This window comes from Aotus nancymaae, unplaced genomic scaffold (genome assembly GCF_030222135.1).
Source record: "Aotus nancymaae isolate 86718 unplaced genomic scaffold, 86718_ANA_hifiasm-v0.15.2.pri h1tg000115l, whole genome shotgun sequence".
In the NCBI taxonomy this organism is placed as follows: Eukaryota; Metazoa; Chordata; class Mammalia; order Primates; family Aotidae; genus Aotus; species Aotus nancymaae.
In genome coordinates this window covers 4,660,573-4,682,014 of record NW_026988530.1, presented here as the reverse complement: position 1 = coordinate 4,682,014, position 21,442 = coordinate 4,660,573, and positions in this window count along the sequence as shown.

Here is a 21,442-nt window from a genome sequence, read left to right as displayed (position 1 = left end):
TGAAGGGTATACAGATGATTTTATAATGCCGGTGCCCGTTCAGCTGGGTCTCCAAGGATGGTCAGGATGTGATCACGTGAAGCAAAGTGGGGCAGTTCCAGGAAAGACAACTGAAAAGGAGACAGAATGAATGAGAAAGTATTCAGCTAGCAAATGCAAAATGTCCTAAATCTCAAAATCCTCAAATACGGACAAATCCTGCATATTGAGGCAAGGGAGGTCCTGCCTAAAATGCAAATTAAACATGTGAGCACCCAACATTATTCATTTTAAAATAAAGTTATTAAACACAATTTTTTTCTAAGTTTTACTTTAAAATAAAGTAATTTGTATTTATTTTCATGTGTACACAGTAAGTTGGACTAGAGTTGGTAGACCCAATTCTAATATGAATTCTGCTATTCATTTGCTGAGTGACTCAAGGTCAGTTACTTGACTCCCTGGGTCTCCACTTGATGTTAACCCTGCTTCATTATATTCCCAAGGTTGTTGGAGGCAATTAAAGGAAACAGAAAAAAAAAGGAATGAACACTGCCAAAAAATGTATCATTTGGTAACAACATTCTGTATAAACACATACTATGTGACATATTGAAAAGTAACTGATATGGTTTGAATCTGTGTCCTCAATCAAATGTCAAGTTGAAATGTAATCCCCAATGCAGGAGGTAAGGCCTGGTGGGAGCTGATTGGCTCTTGGGGATGGTCCTTCATGAACGGTTTAGCACCATCCCCTCAGTGCTAGTGCTGTTCTCATGACAGTGCGAGTGAGTTCTCATGCGACCTGGTTATTTTAAAGTGTGTGGCACCTCCCTGCTCTCTGTCGTCCTTCTGCTGTCACCATATGGGACGTCTCTGCTCCTGCTTTGCCTTCTGCCATGAGTAAAAGCTCCCTGAGTCCTCCTAAGAAGCAGACACTATCATGCTTCCTGTGTTGCCTGTGGAACTATGAACCAATTAAACCTCTTTTCTTATATTATGAATTACCCAGTCTCTCTCTCTCTTTTTTTTTTTTTTTCTGATGGAGTCTTGCTTTGTCACCCACGTTGGAGTGCACTGGCGGGATCTTGGCTCACTGCAAGCTCTGACTCCCTGGTTCAAGCAATTCTGCCTCACCCTCCTAAGTAGCTGGGATTACAAGTGTGCGCCACCACGCCCAGTTAATTTTTGTATTTTTAGTAGAGACGGGGTTTCACTATATTGGCAAGGCTGGTCTCGAACTTCTGACTTCAAGTGATTTGCTCACCTCGGCCTTCCAAAGTGCTGGGATTACAGGCATGAGGCACTCACTGTGCCCGGCCTTTCTTTATAGCAATGTGAGAATGGCCAAATATAGTAATGCCTACGCTTCTCATTTTTCATACACACAGACACACAAACGCACAAACATGCAGGTGTTTGATCTTTTTCTTTCTCTTTTCTTTTTTTTTTTTTTAGGAACAGTTTTTCCCATGGCTACAGGAAATCTCCCACAACTTGATCTTCCATCAAATAGAGCTTTAGCCCCCTTCCATTAAACATCTGAAGGCCCATTTTAATCAAAGTTTTGATGTCCTCTAAAACAGAAGCCACCAGATTCCCAAACCACACCATGAGACTTCTCATCTAGATATCAAAAAGTCTGTGTTTCCTACTTCTTTTTAGCTTTGAAAAAATAAAAGCTTTCGTTTCAGCCATCAGTGAATTATGAATGAGAGTGCAGGATTAATGTGTGCTACAGGATATGAGAGGTGCATGTGGAACCCTTCCTGTGTGCCACAGGTTAAAAAATATTTTTTAAAGCATGTCGTGATACTGTAGGCATGAAATTATTTTAATAACATAAAGTACTATCTAAATATACTTTATTACTGTTCTAACTTGTAGAATTATTTAAAGAATAAAAAGTTCTTCTCAAAAGAACTTCTCAAATCATGTCTAAAAAATGTTATATAAGGCTGGGTGCAGTGGCTCATGCCTGTAATCCCAGAACTTTGGGAGGCTGAGGCAGGTGGATCACCTGAGGTCAGGAGTTCAAGACCAGGCTGGCCAACATGGCAAAACCTCATCTCTACTAAAAATACAAAACTTAGCCAGGCATGGTGGCCCATGCCTGTAACCCCAGCTACTCAGGAGGCTGAGTCAGAAGAATTGCTTGAACCTGGGAGGCTGAGGTTCAGATGAGCCAAGCCCGTGCCATTGCACTCCAGCCTGGGCAACAAGAGCAAAACTCTGTCTCAAAAAAAAAAAAAAAAAGTTAGATTATAGGCCCAATAATAAAACTAAGATGAGAAGTAATTGTGGATAGTGCTGTTACACACCACGCTTTATTTTTTAAATGGATCCATATCCTTCAGAGGAAGTATCCTGGATTTCATGGCTAGATCATGTAACAACGGTGATGCTAATTTTCTTCCATAAACAGCCATTATTCCTAATGTCTCTAAATGACACCATCCTAGGCAAGCTCTTCATCAGCTACACAGCTGTGACACAAGACGATGTGCAGCATAAGATGTTCTGCCACATCTACTTGGTTTTTCACATATTTAACTCAGCTTTCATCTCTAAAGTACAAAGATAATTATTTCCAGAAGTCTCTGAAGGGAGCCTGACCATTGGAAGACATGGGGTGTTAGAGATTTGCTTGTCTTTCAGACAGTGAGAAAAAGTGAAAATCTTCAAAAAGAAGGATTTGTGAGGTCCTATAGGAAATATGTATTTTACAGTTTAATTTTTGTCTTAGAGGATGAGAAATCAACTATACATCAGAAAATCTCACAGGGATGTGGGGAAGTATGCTGTTCGGTAGTCATTCCAATGATTTGGAGAGCTCCATGAATATATAAAAAGGAAAGATCAAAACCTGTCCTGAAATACTCAAAATCCCCTAGTGGTAACTGGTTTCTAGCTTTGGCATAGAGTTTCACACAAACCCCATCTGAATAAGAAAAGATGGATTATAACAAATAAACATTAATTCAAATATTTCTGCCAACACGGTTCAGATTTCACTATCGTTGTGCTAAAACATATTGTGTGACTATTATGCTTCCTTTTATTGTTGAAGCAAATTAAGATAGTTCCTATTGGCTTAAAATTTTGCAGGTGCTTTTGATTTTGTTACCATTAAGTCACAACATTCAGAAATTGCCTAATTTTTTTTCTTTTCATCCATTCTAGGTGATTTGGTTATGATGAGATGAAAATATTGTGATTAGGTTCTTTATCTGTTGGCAAAAACAAACAGTTTTATATCCTATCAACTAAAACAGAAAAACAATTGATAAATAGCTGGACATACTTGGTATTATCCTGCTAAAACCATAAAGGTTAGAACCATGCTTTTTTTTTTTTGAGACGGAGTTTCGCTCTTGTTACCCAGGCTGGAGTGCAATGGCGCGATCTCGGCTCACCGCAACCTCCGTCTCCTGGGTTCAAGCAATTCTCCTGCCTCAGCCTCCCGAGTAGCTGGGACTACAGGCGTGCACCACCATGACCAGCTAATTTTTGTATTTTTAGTAGAGACGGGGTTTCACCATGTTGACCAGGATGGTCTCGATCTCTTGACCTCGTGATCCACCCGTCTCGGCCTCCCAAAGTGCTGAGATTATAGGCGTGAGCCACCACGCCCGGCTGAACCATGCATTTTAAAGATGACATATTTACCTTAATGTATATCTCACCACTCCCATTTTATTGGGACTTAAACTGTGTGACAGACACTGTGCTAAGAGCTTTCCTTCTTTTATCTTTTTTATTTTTTAACTTTTAATTATGACAATTTTCAAAAATGTATAAAAGTTGAGCAGTATAACTCATTCTCATCATTCATCCTCTACAATTACAAGCTCATGGCCAATCAAGTTATTTCTATACCTCGCCCATTTCCTCTTATGTACATGATTTTGAAGTATATCTTATATATTTTCTTATATTTTATCCATAAATATTTCAGTGTATAATGTCTAGAAGATCCTTATCTATAAGGTAAGTCTTCTTTTTAAGAAAACAGTATTATTTTATATAATACTCAAAGCAACCTCATGGAGTTGGTACTATTAATACTCCCATTTCCCCGGTGAGAAAACTAAAGCTTAGAAGTGAAGCATCTTGTCCAGTGTACCCAGCTAGCATGTAATCTATTATACTAGGGATTCAAATGCAGCTCTATCTAAATCCAAAGACAAAGCTCCTGAACATGACATTGACTCTCTAGTATACGATAACTTCACTTGCTAGAAATGTTTCTGATTTTTGAACACCTCAATACTGATTGGTACTTCATGATAGCAAACACTAGGCAAGTTAAAATACCACTAATTGCTTCAAGATTTAAAAAAAAAAATTACTGAAGGTGCTAGATGGCATGAATTTCTAAAAACTGAGGTGGTCACAGAAATCATTATACATTTCTTTCCCTGCTATCTTAAGTTCTTCAAAATTTATGACTTAAATATATGGAGTCCCACGATTCCAGCTCTAAAGCAAAAAACACCCTGCTCTTTGGTACTCCGAAGTACCAATGATACAGACAACCACAGCCAGCCCTGAACTATAATCAGGCAGCCCAAGATATGCGTAAGACTCAGGAGTGAATTCTTCATAACTTACAACTTCTCCACCACACTGTTACAAGATATGGGTAAGTCTCAGGAGTGAATTCTTTACAACTTACATCTTCACCACACTGTTACATGCCCTAGTTATGTGGAGGTGATACGTAAGTGCTGCTGGCAGGCGACAGTTTTGGTTATTTGTTTTTAATGTTGCCATTCTATACAGATCCTTATTCAAATAAAATATACATTCTAAAGTAATTTTTCATGCTTAAGTATTGTTCTCTGAGATGAGCCACATGTGTCACTGTAATTGTTGTAAAGACAGCACGGAATTACTTCCATGTTCTGCTAGTATGAATAAAGACAAACTAGTACATAACATAAAATTTCTATTTGAAGTAGAGCTATATAATCACAGCCATTTCCATGCAAATTACTCTAGACATCATTCTGTCCTGGAGAAACCTAACCTGCAATTTACCATTGTTAGGTCACATAGAAGTAGTTGTCAGGGGGGTTGGGGGAGGGGGCCTTGGAATTGTCAAGAGTTCATCAAAAAGAGTGATTTCCTTGGGTATATGATGATTGAATGCCTGAGGAGGCTAGACTGATAGAAGAGAAAACAGCAAAATCTTTTCTTGGGATTCCTAACATTAAACTTACATACTTGTCTATATTTAAAGAAGATTCATTCCATTCTAGCACATTTTATCTTTATAAAAACATATAAAAGGTACTCGGTAATTTTTCATTTTCTATTTGGTTCCCTGGCCTTTTTCTTTACAGCACTCAATTCTGTGACTATGTATAAGCGCTGTGGACACAAATATGGGTAAGTCACAGGCTTGCCCTCAAAATCCGGAGGAGAAGTACACTGATAACTATGATACTTTGCAATATAGGATGTCTCTCTCTCATGAGATGAAAGTATGCATGGAGTGCTACTGGGTTGGAGATGAGGGTCAAAGGAAGGACTGACATGATCCAAATGAGATGGAATTTTAAAAGCGTGGCATTTGGGAGAGGCTTTTAGGACACCTCTTCTTTGCCTGCTCTACTCCTACTATTTTTGTTAAGTCTCAAATGAAGTGTTACAACTCCTCTCTAAGCCTGTATTATGTGGCCATATGTAGTATTCCCATATGTCTGTCAGTGCCCTTCTTGCAGGTTCTAAAATGATGCTGCTAAAATAATGCTGCTACAACATGAGTTTGTTAAATTTCAGGGCTTTGATTTATTTATCTTGGTATCCCCTTTGCAGTCCTAGCACAGAATAAGTGCTCAAAATTTTGTTGAATCAATGAATAATGTTAAGATTTACATAAAGACTATACCTGAGAGGAAAGAGTATTAGAGGTACAGATTTGAAAATCACCAGCATAGAGGTACTGCTTGCAGAATTTAAAGTTGATGAGTTCCTGCAAGGAATATGGTACACAAGAAAAAAAGATAAGCCCTTGGTGGACTATCTTCTCAATGGGGTCTACTCTTATTGATGCTACCTGCTGCCTTCTTCTAGTCACCTACATTCCACCCTCACTCAGAATGCCCCTTATCTTGCTTGAATTTTCCTTTTTTCTATTGAATTTTAATATACTATGTAATTTTTAAACTTATTTATTTTATTTACTATTTCCTAACTCTCGTTACTAAAATATAAGTTCACGAGGATCGGTATTTTAGAATATTTTGTCCATGAATGTAGTCCAAGCACCTAGAATATTATAAGCACTCAATAAATATTTGATGAATTAGCGAATAGCTACCTATACTTAGGGCACCAAATAAGAAGAGAAACAGCAGAAAGAGTAGTCATAATTTAGGAAGATAAACACAAGATCACCCTGTATAATAGAAACCAAGGGAGATATGAATGTTAATAAGTAAGGGGTAGACAGGAATTGAGATATCTTTGAACAATTTAGGAAGAAGAAATTAGAGAAGAAACTTTTGTATTTAGTAAATGATGATCATTGACAATTCCAGAAAAATTTCTACAGTAATGAGCAAAGAAATCAGATGGCACAAGGTTGAAATGATGTCAATGTTGAGAGAGAGAATGGCATCTAACAAAGACCACTCCTTTGAGAAATTTAGTGGCAAATAGCACAAGCAGTAAAAAAGAAATTTGTGGCAATAATAGGGATGATAAAATTGTAAATGATTTTAAAACAAGGAGCAAATGGCCATTTGGTAGAATGCAGGAAACAAACACTAAAAAGAAGGAGTTGTAAGACAATATTGAAAAAACAAAACAAAACAAATGAAGCAGGCAGTGGTAACATGAATACAGGTAAGTGTAAACTTTTCAAGTAGTCAGCAAACTCCTTCTTCCAAAACACTAATAAAAAGAAGATGACAAGTGCTATACAGACAGATTATTTAGAAGAGAATACAAAGGAGCTCCTGTATGGTAAACATTTCTGTGCATAATTGTAGTGTATCAGTTTATAGCTATATGTTCCACTCTGTTCACACATGAATATTATCAACAATATTTATCAGGAGGCTGGATCATAATCAATTTGGTTACGTTCCACCTGCATGGATACCTTCCACATACCAATGATGCAATACAGCAAATTCCTTTATTCGAGAATATACATGAGCTGCCTATTATGGGCTCATCCCTGCTCTAGGTAGTGGAGCTATAGCAGTGAACAAAACAGATGAAACTGTCTGCTAGAGAAGAGAAACAATAAAGAGAATAAATAAGCCAAGTATATGATATATTAGATGATGATATATGCTAAGAAAAAAAATGAAAAGGTGCGAGGGAAGGTAATGTCAAAAACTGTGGAGGGTCTGAGAATTTACCCTAATTGCAAGCTAACAAATTAACCTGAAATAGTTTTATGGATGCTAGCAAAAGACACAAGACTTTACTGCTCACAGCAAACAGTGACTAGAGTATCAGATTGTATTATTTTTCCAGGGCAGAATTACCACAGGGTGATGAAGAAGGCCAGGTATGGGTTGCCTTATAGGAGAGAAGCTCTGAGCTCAGGGAACCCAAACTTTCTGATAGACAGTTAGCCTGCCTGACTTTTCCACCAGAGGAAGACATTATCATTTTCATGTTGAAAGCAATCATGTCTTCTCTTTGTTCTGCAGATCAGTGCTCTTTCTATTTTCTAAGGGTGTTAGTGATACAAACATCCTTAAAAAGATAATCCAGAATAAATAGTGCTCAGCGTTTTGCTCACATGATGTCCAGAAACACGAGAGACACATGGAGAATTATTTTTCAATAATACCAACTTTTTCTTTAAAAGAAAGGGTCCAAAACTATAAAAACCTCGAAAAACAACTAAAGCAATGTCATTCTAAACATAGGAAGAGGCAAAGATTTCATGATGAAGACACAAAACTAACTGCAATAAAAGCAAAAATTGACAAACAGGATCTACTTAAACCAAAGACATTCTGCACACCAAAAGGAACTATCAACAAAGTGAAACAGATATCCTACAAAATGGGAGAAAATTTTTGCAAACCATGCATTGACAAAGGTCTAATATATAGCATCTATAAGAAATGTAAACACATTTACAAGAAAAAAAAAACATTTAAAAGTGGGCAAAAGACTTGAACAGACACTTTTCAAAAGAAAATATACATGCAGCCAACAAAAAAATGTGAAAAAACTCAACATCACTGATTATTAGAGAAGGGCAAATCAAAACCACAATGAGATACTATCTCACACCAGTTAAAGTAGCTGTTATTAAAAAGTCAGTGTTGGTGAGAATGTAAACTAGTACAACCACTATGGAAAACAGTGTGGAGATTCCTTAAAGAACTAAAAGTAGATCTACCGTTTGATCCAGAAATCCCACTACTAGAAATTTACCCAGAGGAAAATAAGTCATTATATGAAAAAGAGACTCACACACTCATGTTTACAGCAGCACAATTTGCCACTACAAAAATATGGAACCAGCCTAAATGCCCATCAATCAGTGAGTGGATAAAGAAAATGTGGTATATATACATACACCATGGAATGCTACTCAGCCATAAATAGGAATGAAATAACAGAATTTGTAGCAACCTGGATAGAACTGGAGACTGATTATTATTCTAAGTGAGGTAACTCAGAAATGGAAAGCCAAATGTCATATGTTCTCAATCATATGTGGGAGCTAAGCTATGAGGATTCAAAGGTATAATAATGATACAATGGACTTTGGGAATTCAGTGGAAGAGGTGTGGTTTGGTGAGGGATAAAAGACTACACATTGGGTATAGTATACACTGCTTTGCTGGGTGCACCAAAATCTCAGAAATCACCACTAAAAAAACTTATTTATATAATCAAACACCACCTGTTCTCCAAAAAAACCTATCGATATAAAAATACTAATTTTTACAAATAAAGTAATGTAAATTTTAAAAACTGATTGTATTAAAAAGCAAAACCAAAAAATGCTGGTGAGGTTGCAGAGAAGAAGGAACACTACACACTGTTAGTGGAAGTGTAAATTAGTTTACCCATTGTGGAAAACAGTATGGCAATTCTTCAAAGAGCTCAGAACAGAAATACCACTCGACCCAGCAAGTGACCCAGTAGTACCCAATATACTGGGTATCACTGGTAAATACCCAGTAATTTGGATATATCACTGGTAAATACCCAGTAATTTGGATATATTACTGGGTATATACCCAAAGAGATATAAATCGTTCTATCATAAAGACATGCACATGTATGTTCACTGCAGCACTATTCACAATAGCAAAAACATGGAATTAATCTAAATGTCCGTCAATGGTAGATTGGATAAAGAAAATACAGTACATACACACCATGGATTACCATGCAACCATAAAAAAGAATAAGATCATGTCTTTTGCAGAAACATAGATAAAGCCGGAGGCTATTGTCCTTCAGAAACTAATGCAGAAACAAAAAATCAAATACTGCATTTTCTCACTTATAAGTGGGAGCTAAATGATGAGAACACATGGACACATAGAAAGGAATAACATACACTGGAGCCTGTTGGAGGGCGGAGGAGGGAGAGGATCACAAAAAATAACTATTGCTTAGTAGGCTTAATACCTGAGTGATGAAATAATCTGTGTAACAAACCTCCATGACACAAATTTACCTACATAACAAACTGGCACAAAACTTAAAAGTTAAATTTTTAAAAAAGGATGGAGTCAGGCTTAGCTTGAATTTTCTCATGAGAATGCCACTCTATTTACCACTCTGATGAAGCATACTGATAGAGGCTAAGACCAAATCTGTTCAGTTTGTCTCATACAGCCATTAATAAGGCTAAAACCAACAGAACACCAAGAAGCAGGATGAGGCCAAACTGCAGTCTTAACCATAACCATGCACCCAGAGTGCAGAACTCAACCGTATAAACAAAACGCTTAAACCATCACGGCCTTCCCTAAAGAGTCAGGTGAAAGTTGACATGCCTAAAGGCTCCTTGTTGACTTCTCCACTTCATCCAAGGCAACAATCCAGCTGACTGACTGAGCAAAGGCCCCTGACAATGGGGATGGAAAAGGCACCCATCTAGAGGTGTTAACAGGTGTTTCGCATGAAAGGCCTGAGAGTTGGGGCCATTCCCTGCAATTTTCAATAGATTTCTCAGTAAAGTTAAAGGGAAATGGTGATAAAATCATAGAGAGGCCTGGGAGAGGATGGCAAATCCATTTGTTATATTTAAGGAGCTTGAAGCTCTTTGAGAGAGCTTCACTAGGGCATTTTCCCTTCTAAGAAAGGTTCCAGGAGTAATTCTGAAGGTAAGGATTACTAATGTTTCTCTATCCCTCATATGATGTGGGGCATGAGTGTTCCCTCCCTGAGAGCCAGGGAACTTGCTCTTCCTATAATGCCGTAAAAATCAGTGTGTCTCATTTCAGCAGATGTAACTTCATCTTTTTTCCAATCATCTCTAACTTACCCCCAGACCTATATAGTACAGTATATCTAGAGAGAACATAGAGTGTAGGTAGAAAGACAAAGACAGTCTTATAAAAAATACAGAGACCCATTATGTCCCCAAATTAGCCCACAAGGGACATTGTCATCCATTTTGTAAGAAGTTATTCTAACAGTCAACAATATCAGATGCCTATGAAGCTCAGGAGGTTCTATTATTTCTCGACTATTAGTGCACTGCTCGTGGCTTTGCAATAAAAGCTCATCATCGTGAGATTGCAAGTGGTCTAGAAAACTGAAAACTTGCCATAGACTGGTTTCAAGACTCCTGTTAACGGCACCCAGGGTTGCCTTATCAGACTGCAGCAGCAAGCAACTCTGTAAACTAAAAAAGAGTCAGCAGCAGTGAGGCAACCCTGAGAATCCCACCCGAGAGGTCACAGGTTCCATGAGTCAATGTGCAATGCAGGATTCCTTTGTCAGGAGTCAGAAATCTATCTTCACTGTGTTATGGGGTAAATCGTGTCCCCTCAAAATTCGTATGTTATAAGTTTTAACCCCCAGTACCTCAGAATGTGGCTGTATTTGGAGACAATATCTTTAAAGAGGGCAGTAAGTCAAAATGAGGACATTAGGCTCATAATGAGGCTATCTCTCATCAGCAAAACTATCAATCACCAAGACATATGTAGCTTTATTGAGCCTTAATCCAATATGACTGTGTCTTTATAGGAAGAGGAAACTTAGACATGACACAGAGGAACACCATGTGAAGACATAGAAGACGTAGAGAGAAGACAGCCATCTACAAGTCAAGGTGAGAGGCTTCAGAAGGAGCCAACCAGGCCAGAATCTCAATCTTAGACCACCAGCCTTTAGAACTGCAAGAAAATAAATTTCTATTATTTAAGCCACTGAGTCTGTGATATTTTGTTGTGGCGACTTTAGCAGACTAATACGCAGTGGTAGCTTCTGCATCAGAAACATGGTCCTTTATTTTGCATCCAGTCTCTAGTAGTGGATGTGTTGCCATGTCTGGATTGATGATGGGTCCAGGGTACTCTGGTGGTCGTCTGGGTGGTGGAGGCTCTATCTGCAGTTTGAATCCAGTCAGTATCATCAGAGAATAGTTTGTGGCCTTCTATACCGGTGACCCAACAGTGTGATCAGGATTTGTTTCCAGATTTGGGGACCCCCAAAGAGGAATATTTAATCAGCCAACCTGTAGTCTTCCAAGTGGCAAACCAATCAAATAGGCCACTAGCAATCGCCCAAGTGTTAGTGAAAATACAAATTCATCAAGCAGAGTATTGACCAGAGCTGGGAGAATGACCTTGAATTCTGCTCACTGAGTAAACTCGCTGTGTCCACTGTAGGACCGCTTAGCTCATACTGAGATTGAAAACACAGCAGCCCAGTGGGTACTATCAGGTTTTAGCTCAGCCAAACCATCAGTGAACCCAGTCCTAGATATTCAATAAAGCTCTGTGTACCCAGCGTCCCATTGGGGCAGTAGCTTTGTTTCAGGTGGTATAATAGGAGGTAAAGTTACTCAACAACAACAACAAAAAGCTGCCACTTTTTTATAGAAAGTCAAGATACCACTGGAGCTGGGCCAGCTGAATTCTTAAATATACCTTTTTCATTTGGTAAGTAAGGCTTACTTCCCAACTTGCTAGTCACTGGATCCAAATTGACCCACCACAGAACAGGAATATCAGGCTGGAGGGACAAAAGGCTTTCATGGGACAGGCATTCAGTGTCAAGAAACACCCAATAGAAAGCTAAGAACTGCTTTTTTTTTTTTTTTTTTTTTGAGACGGAATTTCGCTCTTGTTACCCAGGCTGGAGTGCAATGGCGCGATCTCGGCTCACCGCAACCTCTGTCTCCTGGGTTCAGGCAATTCTTCCTGCCTCAGCCTCCCGAGTAGCTGGGATTACAGGCACGCGCCACCATGCCCAGCTAATTGTTTGTATTTTTAGTAGAGATGGGGTTTCACCATGTTGACCAGGATGGTCTCGATCTCTTGACCTCGTGATCCACCTGCCTCGGCCTCCCAAAGTGCTGGGATTATAGGCATGAGCCACCGCGCCCGGCCAGAACTGCTTTTTAAAAGGAGAGTATCAGGCAGACATGTCTAGGAGGCCTCAAGTCCAAAGCACCAAGAGCTTCCTGAGAGAGGCTACCTCTAATCAGCAATGCCATTAGTCACCAAGACATGTATAGCTTTAAGGGGACATTTGAGTTGGACTACAAAGGTAGAGAGTGTGCTTCAGTTTGCTGCACAGCTTTCAAAGCAGCCTATTGGTTGGGCCCCACTCCAAGGCTGCAATCTGTGAGTCAGCCAATTGAAAGCTTAGGTAGAATGCTCAAGAAAGGCAGATGCTCTCTCCAATACCCAGTATATAAGATCCTGAGTCTCTTTTTGGTGCAGGACTGAAGAGATATCAGTTTTTTCTTGATTTCCAGAGAAACTGAGCAGTGTGAATCCCCTCCCAAAATAAGAAGAATCTTTATTTGGTGAGTATGCCACTGAATTTTCTTGGGATTTATCAACCATGCCCCTACTAGTGATGCTGTCACAGCACCACAATCTGGGCTACTGAGACCGAAACGTCTGCCATGTCAACCTACAGGGTAGCATCTGTGTAGTGAGAGCTTTGGACATCAGAGAGCAAGGGTGCTCATGTTAAATCCTGACCCAACCCAGGGGCAAACAGCAGAGAAGTCCCTCTATCACTGGGCTACATTCTGCTACAGGTTGTGTCACTGGGGAGGAACATGGAGCTTCTGGACTTCAATGCTGGCCCATTATTCCAGAAGAAAACATTATCTCTAGCTTCCAAGGCTGCAAGCAAACCTGTCCTTATCTTGAGTATTTATAAAATTGAGTAAATATCTCAATCTGGAAATATGTTATATTCCTTTATTTATTATTATTGATTTCCCTCAGTAAAATGTATGCTTCATGAAGGCAGGAATTTTGTGCCTTTTTCACTTCCAGATTTCTAGCTCCTAAACAGTAGATAGTAAGATAGTGAGCACAAGACAGATATTTGAATGTTGTTGTTTAATTACAAAAATGCCTGATTTTTCTACTGATCCTAATCCTGATTTTCCTACTGAGCCTGATTTTCCTACTGAGCCCAGATTTCTAGCTCCTACACAGAAGATAGTAAGATAGTAGGCACAAGATAGATACTTGTTGAATGTTGTTGTTTAATTATGAAAATGCCTGATCTTCCTACTGAAATGAGTGACTACTACTTACAGGTGAAATGCATTCGAAGACTATTTCCTACTTGGGATTTAAATACCAGTTTAAAAGCACTTCATAATACTATTTTAAATCATGTTTCTAAGTAAGAAAAAAAGGATAAAATCAAGTCAATATGACTGTACTGCTTTCATTGATTCCAACAAATTAATGGTTTTATTTTGCAAATACTTTTTAAAGCATTAAAGTATTTATCCATTTCAATGAGTTGACTTGAGGTAAAAGCCAAGTGGGGTATGCTAGGTAAACTAACAAAATAACATATTTTTTTAGGATGATTAAAATATCAAACAAGGAATTGTTTTTAACCATATACTTGCATTCACATTTTTCTTCCATTGGGAAAACATCAGTTTATTGTTTTTTATAATTAATCTGAATTAACAGATGTCTGATTAGTTCTAGTAACAATATTTGCCATTTTTGATAGCTTCTCAGCTGTTCCATATGGGAGTTTTTTTTTTTTTAATTTCTATACTTTAAGTCAGAGCCAGTGTGTAGGCATTTCTTGACATTAATGACTCAAATTTTGGAACTGCCAAACTTTTAAGAATTTCTCACACTTATGTCTGGTATTTCTTCATTCTTCCCAGAAACAACTACAAAATCTCCTTTCTTTGACTTGAAGGATGAGGATGACACTGTCAACACTGTGAGAAAAGTAATGCTAACTGGGAGCATGAATATCCTAGAAGTCTCCTAAAAAGGAGCTTTGTTAGAGGACAGGTAGGTAGAAGACACTGAAAAGCATGGCTTTCCCAGATGCCCTTTCCAGACATCATCACAGTAAGAAACAGTGGCATGGCCAATAAAACTAAATAAAACAAAAACAAAGCTTTGTACAGGTAGTGCAGTTTGTGTTCAAGAACATAGGTTCTGGAATTGTACAATTTGGATCCCAGTTCTGATTCTAACTCATGGTCCTTCAGCTCCCCCATCGAGAAAAACAGTATTGATAGTATCCCAACCAACTGCACTACTGGGAAGACTAAAAAGATAACACTTGCAAAGCACTTATCACAATGTCTGGCAGACAGTGAATTCTCACTAAAGCTTTGCTATTACTGTCATTGTGAACTTCAATTGGCTAATCATCTTTGTCAAAATACCTTCTGGAAAGTGCAAGTCTTTAGTCAATATTGCACGTGTGTTTACCAAGGGCCTACTCAGCAATATCACTGTGGGAAATACTCGGTATGTTGCTGATAGAGTCTGTCTTAGCCCAGTTCTCTCGAAACAGAGCCCAAGGCAAAAGCAGGTGTGCTGAAGCTTTACTAGGGGAGTCAATCCAGGAATGCAGGCATGAAAGCAAAGGTGAGGGAGATAGAAGGGAATGTGTTGCTCTGAATACAGCTGCATGATGAGCTAATTGCCCATTTGCACAAGATCTCTCTGGTGCACATTTATGAAGCTACAGTCCTTTTAGGGTAGAGGAGGAAATAAAACTTATCTATTAGCACTTACACAGTTCAAAATTTGCCCCACAGGCATTAACATTTATGGATTCTGTATATATGGGTGCCCATCAGATTCCCTAGTATCCTGCTACCTTTTCAGTAGCAGGGAAGCCACAGGACCAGAGAAAGAGTTGTTCATTGAGGAGAGTAAGTTGATGATTTAGGAGCATTTCTATGAAAAACACAAGGAAGTGTGGAAAAATTGCCACAGCAGGCACATTCATCTATAGAAGCAGGGACACCTCCTGCCAGAGAGCAAGGCAAGTGCATGGGGCTGGATAGTGACTCAGCTGACTCATGCACACACCAGCTTAGGGAGCTTTGAGCTGAGGGAAACAGGACTGAGAATTACTAGTCTAATCAAATCATACATCTTTCTTTTCTAAATTTGCTGGGCCTGGGGTATATCAAGTTTATCTGAATATCTCAAGCTCTCATGGATGGATTTTCTATCTCCATTAGGCCCCAAGAAATCTACTATCGTAACTGATTTTCAGTCTTTTCAAATCCCATTTTATTATCTGTCATCTGAATGAATGAAATAACAAATAATCAAATACAAACAAAAAACAGCTGAAACAACCTGTAACAGTACAGTTAGAAAACATGATACACGTAAAGAAAAGAACTTCCTCAATTATTGTTTTCAAAAGTGATGTTAAAAACTGCTCATATCGAATAATATTCAGACAAAAGTATCTTTAGGGCTTCTGTGCAAGTTAATATTTCACATACATTTTATTGAGATGCCATGATCCCTGGAGGCAAACCGGAGCTACTTTGAGTATATCGCATAACTGAAAAATAGCTACTTTATCTCAAAGAAAATATGAGATAATTGGAAAACTTTAAAGGAATATTCTAGTTAAATCTGAATGGAAAGAGGTGTGAAAGAGATGAAAAATATGAAGATTTTTTAAAGATGGTGCTTGGCTCGCAGAGATCCTACTTCATTCAGTCTGTTAGACCAGCTTCACCAAAAAGCAAATAAACTGCTGCTGCAGTGAGGTGAATTTGATCATAACATGGACAAAAATAACAGCAGTTTTAGGAATTAAAAGGAATTAAAGGGAGAATGGTATACTGGATCATCTGAAGTAGGTCTCTAAAACATTAGAAAAGCTGGAAAAAATATATAAAATATTTACTTTAAGGCATGGGAAAACTAACATGTTAACGAAGTTACTAGTTCAGGATCTTGAAGTAGAAAAGATAATCAGAAAACTAAGTCCAGCACTGTGGCCACTATTCCCCTGTTTTGTGGGATTCTGTCCTCTGAATCTGAGAGAGGAAAGGTGAGAGAGTGAGTGGTGCTTTTGACTGAGAGAACAGAAACAGTTCAGAGCCTGCCAAACGGAGTTCCCACTTGAATTCTCCTTACTTTGAGTTGAAATTGTGAAGGAATGAAGTTTCAGATGAAAAGGGTCAAGGAAAAGATAAGAGTGGGGTGGTATTGTACAGCACTCACTGGAACTATTCTTCAGCTTGAAATCACCTCAATACCTGAAGTTGAGTTAAAATGATCCCACTTTGCTAGTGCTTCCAGTGACTTGGTAGAGGGAAAGAGCAAATTCTCTTTGGAAATTACAACACTATCCTCTTTTCCAGAATATTATTGAAAGCAATTTTGTAAACACAATATTCAGAGAATACTTTTTAAAAACAGGTACAAAAAAGCAACACTACTAAAAGACAGCAAAAACAAACAATAAAAACAGACTCACAGGAACACCTAATTTGGAGTTAATATTTACTATGTTCAAGGACATGGACAATATTCAAATTTCAGTAGACCACTAAAATCAATTTTTAAAAATGAAAGTTCCATAACAGAAAATGAAATAACCAGAATTTAAATGCTCAGTGGATGAGTAAATCAAATATTGTTGAAGAGAGATTAGTGAACTGGGATGTAAATCAGAAGAAAATTTTCAAAATGATGTATAAAGAGACTAAAGGACAAAAAATACAGAAGAGAAAATAAGAATAAGTAAGAGATATAGTATAAAAGTTGAACATCAATGGATAGAAGTTCCAGAAGAAAAGAAAGAGAATGAACAGGACTTATAGCTAAAGACAAAATGAGTGGGAATGTTCACAAACCGATGAAATAAATGAAGCCAAAATTGAGCAAACTATACAAAGCACAAATAGGAAAACCCAAAAAATAATCAGCACCTGCTCACGTCGTTACAGCACTAATGTTAAAAGCCATGCTGAAAACTAATTCAAAGAGAAACTCATAAAAGCAATTACAAGAAAAAGAATGGGATGGGCATGACGGCTTATGCCTAAAATCCCAACACTTTGGGAGGCCAGTATTAGCATACTGGATTAAATAAATTCAGTATTAGCATACTGGATTGAATAAAATATATTATTAAATTAATTTCTAATTGCATCTGTTTCTTTTTGTTTATTCTAATGTGGCTGTTAAACCACTAATTACATTCTATCATTACAGGGCAGTACTGCCTTGGAGCATGGGTTCCATTAACTCAAGACAAAAAGTTCCATATTTGGCCGGGTGCAGTGGCTCATGCCTGTAATCCCAGCACTTTGGGAGGCTGAGGCGGGCGGATCACAAGGTCAAGAGATCGAGACCATCCTGGTCAACATGGTGAAACCCCGTCTCTACTAAAAATACAAAAAATTAGCTGGGCACGGTGGTGCGTGCCTGTAATCCCAGCTACTCAGGAGGCTGAGGCAGGAGAATTGCCTGAACCCAGGAGGCGGAGGCTGCGGTGAGCCGAGATCGCGCCATTGTACTCCAGCCTGGGTAAGAAGAGCGAAACTCCGTCTCAAAAAAAAAAAAAAAAAAAAAGCTCCATATTTGATACCTATTCACTGAAATCACGGTGCAGAGTTTATTAATAGTAGAGATAATGATAATTCACTAACACTGTCTTATTTCCTTTAAGATAGAATAGTTTTTAAATTTATCACTTTAAGAGTTATAGCCATCCTTCAAACAAATTTTTCATTCAAACTAGAGCTATTTGTAAGGCTACAGGCACACATAAAAATGCAGATTTACAGCTACAGCAGCAGCCTCAGCACACTACACATTCACTTCATAGAATCACTTTGCATTTTAGGAGCTAACCGTATTGACTTTAGTGGAAGATCAAGTTACTTTTGAAATTATGAAATATACAATCACTAAAAAAAGAAAGCAATTATGTCTTAGAGATGGTTTATGTGTTATTTATTATAGTATCATGGTAAGTGCTTCAAGGTTTTTAACATGAGAACAATGCTGTCACTAGGAAACAAAGTGAGACATGAAGACCAGTCCAGAAACCATAAATAGGAATGTCCACACGCAAGCATGCATGATGACACAGTAAAGAGAGAAGGTATGTAGAAGACATTGTGTGTGTGTGTGTAGGTATGCGGATATGCATAATTCTCCCCTCTGGAGCTCAAAAGGACATTTACTGTGGTCCTCCCTGCAAGTGTTCGATAACCAGCTATTTGGAAGACAAATTTGTTCTGTGACATTGTCTTTTATCCTCATTCCAGGTCCTGTTCCCTTGCAGCGACATGTGTTCCTGAGATAAAAAAGTGATGCTATACAAATGTTACCAACTGTTTTGTGGGAACGAAGTCCTTCTACACCTTCTTTCTGTTCATATCAAACATGAAGCCAGAAATATGATCCAAGGAGCACATGGACATCTAAACCTGATACAAGATGAAGTAAAGTTAAGAGGAAATAAACAATTGAGAAAATATTTTTATGTGTCCATAAGTTAACTCCCTGAAGCACTCCCATATAATGTTTTTGCCACTACATTTGACAATGTCTTCTACTTTTATTTATGATTTATTTCAAGTCATAAAATGCCATTCTTTATAAAGCATCTATTTAATGATTTAATTAAACATTTAATCTTTACATTATCAGGCCTAATATCCATGTTTCTATTTTGCATATTAAGGTGACTCACAACCTGACCCAAGCCACCACTGCAACCTCAACTCACGTTCCTCTCACATGGGCCCTTTACACTCCAGAAAGATCAGCTTTCTTTTTTTTTTTTTTTTTTTTTTTTGAGACAGAGTTTCGCTCTTGTTACCCAGGCTGGAGTGCAATGGCGCGATCTCGGCTCACCGCAACCTCCGCCTCCTGGGTTCAGGCAATTCTCCTGCCTCAGCCTCCTGAGTAGCTGGGATTACAGGCACGCGCCACCATGCCCAGCTAATTTTTTTGTATTAGTAGAGACGGGGTTTCACAATGTTGACCAGGATGGTCTCGATCTCTTGACCTCGTGATCCACCCGCCTCAGCCTCCCAAAGTGCTGGGATTACAGGCTTGAGCCACCGCGCCCGGCCCAGCTTTCTTATACTTTCCTAAGCATGTCATTTTCTTTCACACTTACACTTCTTCTTACATGCTTCTCTTTCTATATTGAGTGTTCTTCCTCATTTCCTCTGGTGGCTTAAATCTATTTTTCCTTTATAACTAAGCTCAAATTTCATATACTCAGTGAAATTTTACTTCATAAAAATGATTTTTGAAATTTATTTTAAAATATTTTTAGTTGAGCCCATGAAAAACGTAGGAAAATCTGGTAATTTAATCTAGAATCATTTCAAGGATCTTATTAACAATGATTCAAATGTAATAAGCTTGTAAAAGCCTAGACTATTTAACAAACACACATACATAAGGATATATACTTTCATAATTGCCCTCAGAAAGTAATATGAGGAATTCTATATACATCCATGTATGTAAATACATGCACATATCTTATATTTATGTTAAACAAAAATATAATGTTTCGCCACTATATTCGTTAATGTTTTTAAAACAAATAGTAACTGGAGATATATCAGGTATTATTTTGTTCTTAGAATATTTCCTCACTAAAATGACTGAAAATGTTAGCTTATGATGCAAAAACAAACTACATGATATGAAAAAGGATACAAATTAAATCTCAACTTCAGACATGACAACAAAAACATATTTCTCTTTAAACTTAATTTCTATGAGAAACTATTCTAAATTAAAACCTTCCAGTGCAGTGTCCTTTCATTTTTTGCATTTTTACTACCTAGAGATCAAACAGTTTGACACAGCAAAAATTCTGGTGAGTTAGGAAGAAATGCTGATTGGTTTGTTGGCTGGTGGCCGGGGGAATGTTATGACCGAGTAATTATGTGTTCTGGACAGATGCATTAACCAGGCTTGGGGCTGGAGCCACTGGATATTATTTTAGTCATAAGGCTAGAGGAACTGAATCATTTTCAAAGCATCGGCTGGCTGACATTGCCTTACTGATGCCTGTTCCAATGACTCTTTGGCAGTAACTTCCAACGCTGCACTTATGACATGGTAAACAAAAACTACATTAAAGGTTTGCTTTTTAATCATGAAGGAGTTCAACATTTCCACTAAGCTCTCTTGCTATTTATCAAGTCACATTGAAGGCTATTGCAGATTTTCACAGTCCTGACTACCGATAGAAGAACTGCAGCAATGTAGCAGGCAGAAAGCTGTTTTTCACAGTGGTAAAAAAGCACATGTTCAAAATTCAAAATGATAATATATTTTTGCAACTGTTCTCACTATAAGTGACTGAAAATTGTCAATGTCTTCTACCTTTATCAATAATTTATTTCAATACATAAAATGCCATTCTTTATAAAGCATCTGTTTAATGATTCGAGGGATATATAACAAAATAACACAGTCAACATGATAGCATTGGGCTTCTAGAGAAAGACAATACAGCACATAATAATCGATCATTTGCTTAGGTTTAGGTAGCTTTTCCTTTTGTGCCATTTAAACCTGAAATTTTATTTTGACAGCAGGTAGTAATTACAAAGTTAACAATAATTTAATTTTAACCCTGTTCAGTTATCTCAAATATCTTTGTACTGATTACTAAAAAGCTTAAATAACATAATTTTAATATGATTTAAAATAGAGTAATTTTTGATTTTTTTAAAATGGTTTTGAATTATGATAAGGGCATTGTGATGTTTCTCTCAAATGTAGCACTACTAAAGTAAAATGCAAATAACAGTCAGCTTTTCAGGACATGTGGAATTCTCAAATAACTTTTTTCATGTTAGCAAATGATTGATGGAATTCAGTTGCTAATATGAAGGCAAGGTAGTTGATGGAAGGATGAATAGATATAGATAGATAAAGATGGGAGTGCTTCTCTGCTTCTTATTTATTTTAAAATATAATAACTACGAGCTTTAAAATTATTAAACAGTAGTATTGGAACATATTCT